This window comes from Pezoporus wallicus, unplaced genomic scaffold (assembly GCF_028554395.1).
Source record: "Pezoporus wallicus isolate ANWC-B61680 ecotype Strahan unplaced genomic scaffold, APGP_CSIRO_Pwel_v1 contig_7731, whole genome shotgun sequence".
NCBI classification, from domain to species: Eukaryota; Metazoa; Chordata; class Aves; order Psittaciformes; family Psittacidae; genus Pezoporus; species Pezoporus wallicus.
The window spans coordinates 657716-671416 of record NW_026635361.1 but is presented as its reverse complement, the minus strand read 5'-3'; the positions used below and the strand labels follow the sequence as shown (position 1 = coordinate 671416).

The 13701-nt window shown below is 43.4% G+C and overlaps 1 protein-coding gene across 9 annotated transcripts in view; it reads right to left on the bottom strand.

Moving 5' to 3' along the window:
• NEO1 (neogenin 1) overlaps positions 1-13701 on the bottom strand; it is a 186753-nt gene that overhangs the window by 152357 nt on the left and 20695 nt on the right. The window lies entirely within an intron of this gene.

Genomic DNA, 13701 nt, shown 5'->3' with positions numbered 1-13701 from the left:
ACAAAGCAGAGCATCAGCTGACATTGAGAGAGCAAATTCCCTTTGAACTAAATGAAACCAGCTCCTCCGAGGTGTCAGATTCTCCATTAGGAGAGCTCACCCAAAATCAGGTATGAGTCTCCAGATTTTCAATGCTCCTTATTTTAAGCAACATAAAGTGATTTCAATGTTTCTTGTGGCAATTAGGAGAAACTCAAGGTTTTCCCCAAAGAGGCCCAAACCTCCCAAGTGAATGACAAACGCAGTTCTAGCAACTGCACACTGCAAAGAGGAAAAAAGAAACCTGTCACAGGAATTCTCTTCTAGGAAAAATAAGAGCTCCTACTGTTCTGTGTGCAAGAGATGCTTGTCAGGAAGGTTCCTGCTCACGTTCCATCACATTCCTGTGAAGGTGCACCACTGCCATGTTATGACTTGCTTCTGCATTATTCTCTTTGTGCTAGTTTTGAAGCACAATCAGCCAGTAACTCCCTGCCCTCTTCAAGACAGTGATGGACAGAAACAAAAGAGAACTTTTTAAACATAAGCCATTTACCGACTCAGTGCAAGGATGCTGAAATAATCAGGAAGCTCTTCTACCTTCCTTCAACCACTTCACAAGCCTGAAGTACAACACAGCAAATACAACACAATAGGACGTGCCCTTTGTGAGAAGCACTCAATAGTTCTGCAAAATACATACTGGGGGGGGATTACTGCAACCGATGTCCCCATCCCACCCCCAAATGTGGGTCTTAAAAAGATCAACTCACTGTTACAGGCCACCCATAATTTTTGTATACTGTGCCCTGACCAGATGTATGGTGGTTTACCAGTTTGGGGGCCTCTTATAGGCTGAAAAACATATGGGAAAGCAGTTATAGAGATAGGCACTTCCCAAAACACTCAAGCCAACAAAAACAAACCCCAGCTATCTGCAGGCAGAGGCTCTCATCAGCTCTTGCCAGGAAGGTCTTTCAGCAGTAATCTTATTTTTGAGAAAGGCAAGACTGAGAGAGCAAGGAGAGAGAAGATAGTGTCAAACCAGCAGAAAACAGTTCAGTCTCAACCTACAGCAGCAGTCAAAATGAAAACCAGCTTACTCCGAATGAAAATGGCAAAGGAAACCTAAAACCATGTGAACTGACAGTTACAGTCCTCCATACAAAAACTGACCCAGCTCGGAGCAGTATTCCACCTCCAAGAAGGGAAACAAAACACCACAAAGAGGATGCATTCAAAGAGTAAAGGTGCTAAGAGCAAAGTCTGCTGTATGAAATCAAGGTACCATTTAATCTCGGAAGCAAGTTTTGCCCTCCTCCATTCTTCTTGGCTGAGAGTTGTCTCAGCATGTACCAGGGCGAGTAAGACATCATAAACTCATGAGATGCATGCCAGCTACCACTGGAAAAGGTTACTACTTTAAGTTGCTTAAAATAATCAGTCTTCCTTTCCTAACACTGGACAATTATCTCCTTTACTCCAAGGTGTGAGCAGGAATAAAGAGGCTGCAGAGAGGCAGAGCTTGTATTTATTGTCAACACGGATGGATGCCTTCCTGCAGCTACAAACCAAAAATGCCCATGTTTGCTGGTATTAGTTTTTCCCCTTCACCTGCTTGATCTGGTTAATTCATCTGTTCCGCTTTCATCCCATTTCCACAGCACTGATGGAATGGCTCAGATGTGAAGCTATGCAGCACAAGCAACAGCTAGAACACTGCAACTGCCTCAGTCTGTCTTCAACTGTGATCAAAGACGAGAGGTAAGAGATGGTGGCTTGGAAAAGAGACATGTCAAACTAATTACAAGTAAGCAAGCCAGCCTGTGCTCTTCTTTCTACAAAACCTACAATATTAACTGAAATAACTACCCCAAAAGGCACTGATCAGCTTTTCAAATGGAAACTCAGGAGAATGGGAACAGTTGAAAAGAGACCAGAAGGGATTAGGAGATGATCCCAAACCGAGTCACTGGGTTTGGCTTTCATGTCTTCTTTTTAAAAATCTCTGGGAAAGAGACTGAAATTAAAACATAAACAGAGAAAACATTGTTGAAGATAAAACTCTGAGTATTCCATCTGAAGTTACAAACATTCATAATGGTACCTAGTGAGTTCAACAGGGCTTTGCCATTTAAACAGAGGTTAAGCTGTGGAATTTCAGAAACTGAAAGACCAATCGGATCAGGAAAGATGAGCAACCTTTGGGTGGTAGGAGCATCAGCACTGGCGGTCTGGATACTGTACTTCCATCCTCCACAGAACAGCAATGCTATTTTAACCATACATAAGGCAACTGCTGGATGGGGATTAACACCACCACACCAGACTCAAAAAGAAACCTATTTCTTTACTCCTGAGTGCAAAGTGAAGGCTCCTGGGAGCTTCGCTTCCCCAGGATGCCATTTGCCTTTCAAAGAAGTCTCACTGAACAAGCTGAAGCTGTTATTTAACCAAACGTAACAAACCCCGCTAAGGATTTCTTCTTAACCTCCAAATATGCAAGTGCTCTTAAGCAAGTGATCTGGAAAGATGGGGATCACCAATACAAACAGCATTCATTTTCCACATCTGGGAAATGAGTATTCTTGAAGGTTGAGCATTTTTTACAGCATTACATAAATTACAGTACCTTTGCGATGCTGCAGTTGACAAGTTAACCCAGTATCAGCTCGGAAGCCAGTGCTGGAAGTCGCATTTTAGCTGTTCCCAAAGCCAAGTTTGCCTTCCCCAGGAGAAAACCTGTTCTCTACACTCAGATTAATGTGTACCTGAAAGATATGCATACATGGGAGTCCCCCAAACCTCCCCAACACTTAAACTCCATTTGTAACACTCCTTTTCTATCGTCTGAACCACTTCACTATGTTGCTCTGCGCTTTAAGTGGACTAGAATAAATACCATCCCACACCAGCATGTAAGTGTTTGATATGAAAAGTATGCTTCCAATCCCACCAGCCTATTTCTTTTCTTCCAGGTACAGTGCAGTCACTCAGAGCTCCAACTTCCTCTCATGCATTTCAGACTGACCCCTTCTTTTGCTCCTGCAAGACACGAACTCCTAAAAACCTATAACCAGCTCTTCCAGAGCAGTGCTCCACAGCAGCATGCACTGCAGAAATGGTTTGAAGCTGGAGGGGAGGCTCATTTTCATTTGTGTCTTCAGGGAAAACTTAAATAAAAGCCACTGATGTGCTACGTAGGAAGCTGCAAGAGCAGAGATGGAACATCCGGATGTTCACTCTGCCCACAAAAACATCGGCATTTTTCTAAATATCCAAGGAGAATATTGGGGATTTAGCCTATGCTAAAATCCTATTACACAACTTAAATGACATTCCCGTGTCTTATCCTTTCACTGTTTACCTCTTTAGAAGTCAACCAAAGAGCTTATGCTCTTTGGCAGAGGCATCACATGTGTACATACAGGACCATACTTGACTCGAGTCTTAACCACAATTCTTACACATAACTCCAACACATCATTTGGTTTTCCTGAGAAGGAGAAGGGACCATCATGGGAGCAGCAGCGTTCCAGCAGGTTTAGCCCATAGATAACTCTGACACCCAGACTCAAGCTTTCTCCCTTGTAACCCAGCATCCCCTGAGCTGCAGACGAGTTACTGCGCAAGGTGTGCAAGAGGAAATGCACTGCCCAGCATCCAGCTACTTCATAAAGCATTCCCACAAGTAGCACACTAAACACCAGGTACTTCCAGCAAACAAGTTTCTTTTCTAGATTTAGAAGATCCATTTCAAATCCACCGTATTATTACTTCCAATCACTGGAAACGTATCTCATGCTTATAAAGGCACTGTACACTAAGCACTGCTTCAAGCCTGAAAGGTTCAGATGGAACAGCATCATTTCAGACCTAGGGAGCACCAATCTCCTGTGATACACACTCAGCACAACCGGCACAACCTTCCCAGCTCCTAACAAAAACATTACAGCAGGCACTCAGCCTAAGGAAGTGCAATCTCCTGGCAAGAGAGGCCATGGCAACTGCAGCCGATAGCCTTACTCATAGCTCCTGCTAACCAATTTCTCATTCCTTACTCATGGGAGTTCCCTTGCATGCATCTGACACCAAGAGACATCAGTGACTTGAGACACCTCCAAAAGGGCACCAAATAAAATGTTTATTTGCAACTGAGATAAAAAGAGGTTTCAGAGTTTTTAATGGAAAATGTAACAAACACATTCCACACCCTTTCTAAAACGTGACCTTTCAGAACACCAGCGCTATTCTGCTCATGCTAAGCAAAACCTGAGCAATCATGAAAATAACAGAAGCATTTAGGTTGGGAAAAACATTTAAGATCATGGAGGCCAACCACTACCCCAGCACTGCCAAGTCTACCACTAACCCATGTCATTTAAGAGCCACATACTCCACAGCTCCCAGTACAAATAGGAAGCATGGGCCATAACTCCCTCTGCAGTCAGAACATCACAAATTTAACATGAACTATGCATTCTACCATTGATGCGGGTAAGAACTTATTAGAAACCTCTATTCAGATCCAGTACCTTCAGCGTAGGCTGAACTCACAGGCCTTGAAGCTGAAGCCTACAGAAGTGAGGCATGTAGGAAGCCCCCACCAGAGGACGGAGATTTTACTTAGGAAATTAGAAGGCAACTCAAAAGCAGTAATTATTTGCACAGAATAATGCCATGAAACATTAGAATGCATTTCAATTCCTTATGCTGCCTCTGTCCACCAGCTCCAATTACAGATACTGTGTTTTTAAGACAAGTCATCGACCACTTCACTGGACGACCAACAAGTGTGGAAAGCTGCCCACCACGGAGACTCTTCTGATCACACCTGGAAGACTCTCAAGGATGTATCTGCTATCCCAGAACATGCTGTGTTGTAGAGACACAGGCTTGTGGCTGTTTTTAGGAAGCAGTCATATGTAAACCCTGTGACTGTTGGTAAACAAGCACTGAACACCACCACAGTAAAGCTGGTGGTGTATCAACAGTTCACATTCCCAGTTATGCAAACGAAGGAGTGACACTCCTCTGTTCTAACTGATACGGCACAGCAGTGTACTAATAAATAAGAAACACTCCTTACAGAAGAGAACCTGCACAGTATGCCACAGCAGCTCCTGCATTTGCTAAATACAAGACTCCATGAATGAAGAGGTGTAGGAACAGGAGCATAAAAGGAAGCAGAGAAATAAATGCATGACAACAGCCAAAAGCCCGATTTTTGTTTAAGTGCATGCATTTCATAGAGTTGCCTCTACTTTGGATAAGAAAACACAGATAACAGTACACTCTGTACTGTAGTTGAGACCTACAGTTCAGTTTCCAGCAACAGCAACATCTTCCCCCCTCTCCCACCCAAACCTGAACATTCTCTACCTCATTCCCCTTGTACTCCTCCCATATCCACACTACAGCTGTCAGATAAAAACCATAGGGGGTAAATCACTGCTTAGACCTCCGCTGTCCCTGTCCTTCACCAACACACCTAACCCCTTTCTGAATGTGATGCCTGCCTCCAGCCTCCTGTGGCAGCAAGCTCCAGGGGTTCCATCCCCGCTGCGTGACATGGTTCTCCCTGTACTGTGTTTTTAACTGAGCTATTGGTTCCACCAAGTAACTCATCACTGCAGCACCTCAAGGTTTGGTGACGAGCAATGTGCACTCATCTCACCCCTGCTCCAGCCTCGGCCTCCTCCACCCCAGAGCCCTCACAGCTTTCAACCTTCTCCCCTCTGCCTCTCAGGAAGAAGCAGTAAAGCAGGAGACCAGAGGTGCACAGGCCACCAGTGTTTTATGGAGCAGTGAGTGTTCTCCATGCCCACCCTCCCTACTGAACAGGGTGCTGTGCTTCACCAGCGTGCCTGGCTGCCGCCGCGCGCGGAGCTGGTGACACCATCGAACAGCTACCACGGCTCCACGAGCTGTACCTGCGGCTCTGAGCACAACAGCAGATAGGCTGGATTGTTCCTCCTGTCAAAGCTTTACACACACTGAAATCACGCTGACGCTCACCTGCTGCCTTTTCCCCACTTGCTCGATGCTGTAAGGTCCTTGGGAAGCTCTTGGCCACCAGCACGCCCCAGAACTAGCCTGACCCACACCGGGCCCATTTCAGTGCACAAGAACACAGAAGATAACTATGTGTGTTTTCCTCTACTCCATTTTCATAGCAGCTAAACATACCAACTCGAAATACTTACAGTGCTTTGCACTGGGTTCTGCATGGTAGAAGTACAGCAAAGTTTTACAGAGGAGCATTTTCTACTCTGCTATTCTGAACCCCAACACATGCCTGCACAAGCCGATACCCACTCTGGCCATCTTTTCTGCACTCAATCACTACAGACATCAGTTTTAAAAAGCTACAGTAAATTACATGCTATGCCCAAGGCAAAAAACCTGAAGACAAACTAACAGGAACACGCTTTCAAATCACAGCAACTGCCTTTTAGGACCACCACAGCAATTAAATATTGACACCATTTTCCTTTATACAACTTAAAGCAAATTCCAGTGACAAGTCATACTACTACTGAAAAATACACATGCTATTGAGATGAGCTAGATGTCTCAAAGCCCTCCTTTCAGCCACGAAACCCTAGAGCTTTGCTATTCTTTCCCATCAGCAAGGCTGATACCGCTCCTCCTCGTGAGCTGTCCTTGCAAAAGGGTGGATACTTTTAACCATCGTGGCTGTCTTTGCAAAGGCATGAACTCCCCATCTACCCGCAGTGTGGTGTTCCCAGCACTTCAGTGCCTGAAATAGAGTCTGTGGCACAAGGCTGGGCATTTTCTGGAACTCAGTCTGTGACCCGAGGGGAAGTGCTACGGTTAAACCCATAATGACAAGTCCTGAACATTTAAAACCAAAACAGAAGACAAAGCGAAGGTGGAGAGTAACAGTATCTCAGGATTAGCCTGATCATACACATACAGGTTTTTACCTCTCGGGTAATTGCTAGAATTAGAGAGACAACATAATTTCACACTTTCGTCAAAGTATAAAGCAAAGACATTCTTGAAACATAAAGCGACATGAATGTGACAGAAGCAATCAACACCACAGGCTTGGGGGATCTAGAGGTTTAGGTGTTTGGCTTGTGGGGTTTCTTTTGTTCTTTAATGAAACAAAGATCTCAAGAACTTCAAAATCACCAAGTTGGAAGCTATTGCTTCATAAATGTATGAAAATATCACAAATTATATCTTGTGTACAGTACACAACTTAAAGTGACAGCCTAAAAACCAGCCTTCATTGACACGGCACACACCACGAATCCTTTCAAACAGGACCTCCCTACGGTATTTAACAGTAGTGAGGGATTTTATGCACCTTGGTTTTGAAACCAATAGTTCTAAAATGCAAAATAACTTCTTGAAAATTCAAATGTAACTTGGTATGCAGCAATATCACTCGATTTAAGCCATGGAAGAAAATTTTTAAGTGAAGCTGCATTAATTCCTAAACATAGGAACAGCATATGAATAATTTATTGATGACTTTTGCTTCATGTCAGCAGCTTTGCTGGATGAAGTGATATTTATGAAGTCCCCCAGGACACCAAGAAGTTAAAGATGGGCAAAGAAACTGCAGCATAACATCACTACCTTTGCAGAATGATACTTCAGCTACGTAGGTGTCACGGGTGCCTTCCTAACACGAGAGTTACACAGAGCCAAAATTCATGGGGCCGGGAGAGGAGAGCAATGAGCTTATCCCAAGGAAGTTGGTCCCTTTCAAGCCACTGGTAAATAAAACCAGGATCTTTTATGCACAACAGGTATTACAGGAGGGCATTACCATTTTGAGTGGCTTGCAAGCTCTGCTTTAAGCACACCCCTGCAAGACAGACTCAAAATACCAAACTACTGAAACTTTGGCTGCTGATCACTCCACATTTGAGTGCTACTACAATATCTCACCCATAACCAATATAAAACTTAACTTCAAATCTACTCTGCAGTAGATTCTCTGAAGTTCTTCCCCATATCTGGTGCAGAATGGCTGTGCCGGCAGCAAAGATGGCTCTTCACTAAGCACAAAGCAGTTCTCTGCCAGAGGCAGGACACTGAGAACATCCAAACAAATGGAGAAAGAAACACAGAAATCCCAATTTCATCTTTTACCCAAAGCCAGCTCTCTGGGCAGAGCCTGACCACTGTTTCCAGGACACATGTCTTCTTTGGAATGGGAACTCTCCTCACACAAAACACTCCATCAAGCAATGCTTGTGGCTTCAGAAACACGGTTCACATCTACAGAAAGAAGAGGTTTCATTTTTGTCCCTCCTCCCAGTGTAAATAATGTCTCAGACTGCAGCAACTTTGGATTAGGCCCGTCTCGTCAGTAATTAACTACAGCTTTGTGGTGCAAAGCATAGCAACAAGGTGGATTAAACAAAATCCCTTCTGCTACACCACCAGTTTTTTTACCCATGCTGAATACACATATGCACAACTGTTAAAAAGGACATTACTTGTGCCCTTAAGGTTGGGGGGTTGGTGTCCTCCTTGAATTTAAAGAAATGCTTTATAAACACATGGTTTTTGGTAACAGTTCAATAAACTGAAATCACTGCAAACACTACCATCTTTAAACTGGCCTCAAATCTTATCTAAGAGCTTTATCACACAAGTTCTTTTCAAGTCTTAGGGATTTCAAGATCCTAATGCATCAGGCAAAAAGCAGTGAACAACAATGCTGCTCTATCACAGCTGGGGCACTGTGATCCATTAGCCTCGAAAACAGATGAAACAGTAACAGACCCTCCCTATATAAACTTACAGCCATCCTCCACCCATAGATTACCCATTCCACTAGAACAGTTATGAATTACAAAAGCCTGCATTTCAGTTGGAATTGTGACTTGTTGAGATGGATGCAATGAGCCACAGACAGCATTTTTGTACTCCCTGTGTTTTTATATTGCTGTAACTGCAAATCTAAGTACTTGAGGTACCACATCTGCAACTGGCTTGGAAGGGAAAAGAGCAGTTTGCAAATCAGATCCTTTGAAAAATTGTTTTAGCAACTGAATGTAGCAAACAATGAAATAAAATACAGGAATCCAATCAGCTGCAGCCTAAACTGACTTGTGTGCAAGAGCACTTTTCTTCAATCAAAACCCTCTCCCAGATAAATCCTGGATTGCAGCTGGTTTGTCCACTGTGCGACCTTCACGACATGATCCAGTTTCTTCTGAGGTCAATGGTCATCAGGAGAATTAACACAAGTTTCTATCCTGAAACATAAGAAAAATCACTCAATCTGCACACTTTTTGTCCATTTTCAAATCTGACCCTTCATTTTACCATGTCTCCAATTGCTGTAGCCCTCAGTTTTTGCCTTAGGGCAACCAGGTGCATTTGGTCAATGCCCACACACTGATTTGGGGAAAGATGCTTGCGGCTTCAGGCAGTACAAGAGACACTGCATGACAGCAATGAGCCACGTGCGCAACCATTACAAAGTGATACATAAAAGTCCAGGTTTTTTTGTCTTCTTCAAAGCAGGTGCTCAGAGTATTTTTTATTAAAAGGCAGCTTTTTTTTGTGAAGAGTGGAACAAATTCAGATAACGACAGTTCTGGTACTTGTGGCTGGGCAAAGGCAGTAACTTTATTACTCAATCCCATATTTAAATAAACACCAGTTTGAACACATCCCTATTGTAATCCCAAAAGCTGCCAAGTGACAGACTACATAACTCTGGCTGCGTTATCCATTCCCTCACTCAGCGACTACTTCACCACTGCTCTAAACAGAGGTTTCCTTCCCTTCAGCAGCACCTACAAGAGGAAGGCGCAAGCCTGGACCTCTTTAGACATCATGCACCTAGCAAACAAAGGATGAACCAACTCTCCTTGTTAGTCTCAGGGAAACTGAACTCAGGCAGCAAAGAGGGTGGTGAATAGATAAAGACAGTTAAAGGCAAATAGTTCGTGTTCTTCATCCCAGCAAATATCTGCAACTCCATACAAAGAGAACTGTTCATATATGATCTGATAGAAAGCCATTATTTCAAGGAGACTCACAGGAGAGATCCTTTAAAAGAGCTGCATCACTTCTGGACATTTTAGCTAATGAATTATGCTGTACACAAACAGCTCGAAGTAAGTGAAAACATGAGCTCAGAGGAAGCAACTGCTGTTGCTCAAGGTTTTACAGAACACACCTTTAAAGGAGAAAGGGCTCCCTGCTGATGCCAACACAGACATCCCATGAAACACTGCTGCTTGAGGAGGCAGTCCCATGGACCCTTCTGACACCGAGAGTCCCGAGTACCTTCAAACACAAACTACAACCAACATTAAGAGGCGATTCCAGAGAAAGAGCATAAAGCTTGGCGAAAAACTAAACTCTTACAGAGAAACAGACAGAAAATAGAAGCTCTTTTGGGAAAAGGTTTTGGAAGCCTGTTAGCAGTTACTTCATCCTCATGGAAAGCTTCTCACAAAAGTCACTGATGCTGGCACTGCTGGGAACTCAATGTGTGGCAAATCTTAAGCACAGCAGTAATTTATAGTAAATCCTGTGTAGTACATAGTCCTACCCATATACCATTGATCCTACATTTAAGGTTTCCCTTTAGGCTGAAATCTGTGTTTTCATTCAAAAGCTTTACCCAAACTACATTTTGTCAGTATTTACTAGACTAACAGAGTTTAATAAATCAAATTCTTGTTTCTTGTCCATTTGCTTACACATACAGAGGTTTCACCAACAAAATCTGCTACAACATTGGCTCATGCAAGCTTTACACTAGAAGAGCCAGCATGCTGCAAAGCCATTCAATACATAACCACAAGGGCCACATCAAAGTAATTCAGCATAACCAGAAAACATGCTAAGTCAAATTAAGCCCCAATCCTTTCATTAGTTCATGGGGAATTCTATTTGTGCTCAGGCATTCTCTACTTAAAAATTACCAAAAATAGCCCTTTAAGGGTTTGCTGCCCATTTTCTTAGAGCTTGACTGGCATTGGCACTGTTCTTACAGCACCCAATATATCTTGTGCCTGTAACACAGCCAAGATGTAAGTCACATAAGGACACCAGAACCAGCACAGGCCAACTGTGTGCACTGCCAGGGTCAAAAGAAACAGGGTTTTCATGAAGCTTAGTGTCACCAACCTCAGTGTGTCCCAGGGAGTCTTTGCTGTGATGCACAAGCACAAGCTAGCCTCCCTCAACTTACTGTCAGCTTCTGCTGGACAGGGGCTTTCCTTTCCTTTCCTTTCCCACTCAATAGAAATGGGCATCACCTCTTGAATTCTACAACCCCAGGCTCAACACATTGCGAGTTCAATCTAAACAGAGGGAACTCCACAGATACTGGGTAATCCAAAGGGAACCATGACTAAAGCATGGTAAGAACACTCTCCCACGTTCCCACGCTTCTCAGGTGAGCTTAGGAGAATTGAAGTTCCAACAGCAGACCCTCTAATGCCTTCTGCCTGCAGCATCCATCTTCCTTTTCTTTGAGCAGGTTGCACAGACCTATGTGCATTCCACAGGAAACTCCAGCCCTCCACAAAACATAGCTGGACTGCACGTCACAGTAATTTTATCAGCAAACACAGAGTTTTCTTCCCTAAAATGCAATGTCTCAGAGAGCTGAGTGGAACATGCTTAGCACATTTATAACTGTGAGAGGCACATTATGTCTCCAGCTTGGGGAATGGGTGAGGATTCTCACAGCAGCCGATCCTTGACCAAAGAACAGATCCATGCAAAGATGAATCCATACTTTAAGTGCAAACTTAACATAACTAATGGTTACATTTGCAGGCTTTCCCCACAAGTCCTCCTCAAGAGGGTTAACAAACACATAGCAGCTCCTGTGAAAAACAACCAAAATAGTTCAAGAAACAATTACAGTTAAGATACATCAGAACCTTCTCACATGCAGACTACAGCGGCATCTGCACATCAGCAATGTGACAGAAGTGCCCAGCATTTGAAATCAATGGAACTACCACAGCAGCTGCATAAACCCCATCACTGCCAACAAAGAGAAGGCTAAGCAAGACATCAGAGCATGGTATGGACCAAAAGAAAGGGCAGGTGGGTTCTGGTAAGTACATGACTTCTCAGCTAGGACTTACCCATTCTGTAGCACAACACCTACCTTCGCTGAGGAATACTTTGCAGGAATAGCAGCACAGTTCTGAAGACAAGCATTTGCTGCACTAACAGGAAGAACTGGCAATACAGGGACTTGCAGAATGCTTCCTAATTGAATTCTTTTCAAACCTCTTCTTGAGGGCTCCACAATTCTTTCAGCTTTAAGACATTTTTAATAATGTGAATTTTAAACCGTCCTCATGAGGCTCTTCTAACTCTTGCACAGCAGAAATCTATAAATATCGGATCAAATTCTAGCACCACTTCTTACATTATTAATTCTAGAATAAAACCGCTTTCAAAGTTCTTTTCCTTTATCAAATTACTTTCTAAACCCCAGAGAGGGGGAGCGAGGGACAAGACGAACGCTACACATTCAAGCTTAAGTACTACTTACACAGCACTGAGCCTAAAGGTCCCAAAGTTTGGATACTGCTCAATTTGCTGCTGCAAAAACATACTTTACCACAAGTCCTGCAAAGTTTCCAGTGTATACAAGAAGATGTATAGAAGGAAGGAAAAGAAACATTAAACAACCTTCTAGAGTTCATTAATGATGTCCTTAGTTTTCTGCTCTCTTCAGAAGTAAATCAGTTTAATCACACCCCAATTAGTTCAGTTCAAGCAAGCATGGCAGCTACTGAACAGGAAAAACAAATTGAGTTTTGCTAGCTCATTCTGCAAGCTGCTGCAATGTTTAAACCCATCGAGAGGCCAAAGCTACTAGAGAACCCAAAAACCCATGCTCAAACTGTAATTTAGCTGAGCAGTGACAACCAGCTGTATGTCAGAGATGGAAACAGCAAACAAGCCCAAAATCCTTCTGCCCACCAAACATCAGCCATTCTCATATCATTTCTAGCTGCTTTTATGTAAATAAAGCTGGGTTTGCACATGTGCATATATGTGTATATACATGCACACACACACACACACACACATACATGCACACACACACACGCACACACACACACATGCACACACACACACGCACACATGCACACACACACACACACACACATGCACACAGAGAATCCCTACTTGGAGAAACCCCGAGTCTGTATGTGCCAATTTTAAGCAAATTTGACAGAGGTGATTTCAAAGAGGTCCCACAAATTAATTAAAAGCCACAATCAAATGAAGAAGGAAGATTTCCTGCTCTCGAGAGGAATGAGTCAAACTTTTTAGACCATCAGAGAACCTGCACACTACTCCAATGCTAAGTACATTGAAAGAATTATTCATTACACTGCTTGCAGAATTACTAATTACTTCTCTCCTTCCTCCCAGATTTGTGTTACAGAAGCAAAACAAAGCAAGGGGAACACTGAATACTACTCTGAACACACACCTGTAGCTCCACAGCAGCACCACACATGCTGATGTAAGTCTATCACATTGCTTCCTGACCAGCTGGACAGCAAGCGTGCAGTCTGCAGCTGGCTAGGACAGCTTCTTCCCCTCCCGTGCTCCTGTTGAAGGTGTTACCTACAGCTTGCTGCATCTACAGCTGAACTTGTAGAAAATCTTTAATCAACACCAAACACAGCTGTCCGCTCCCTCCCAAGGCAGAAGGTGACGAAGGAACGG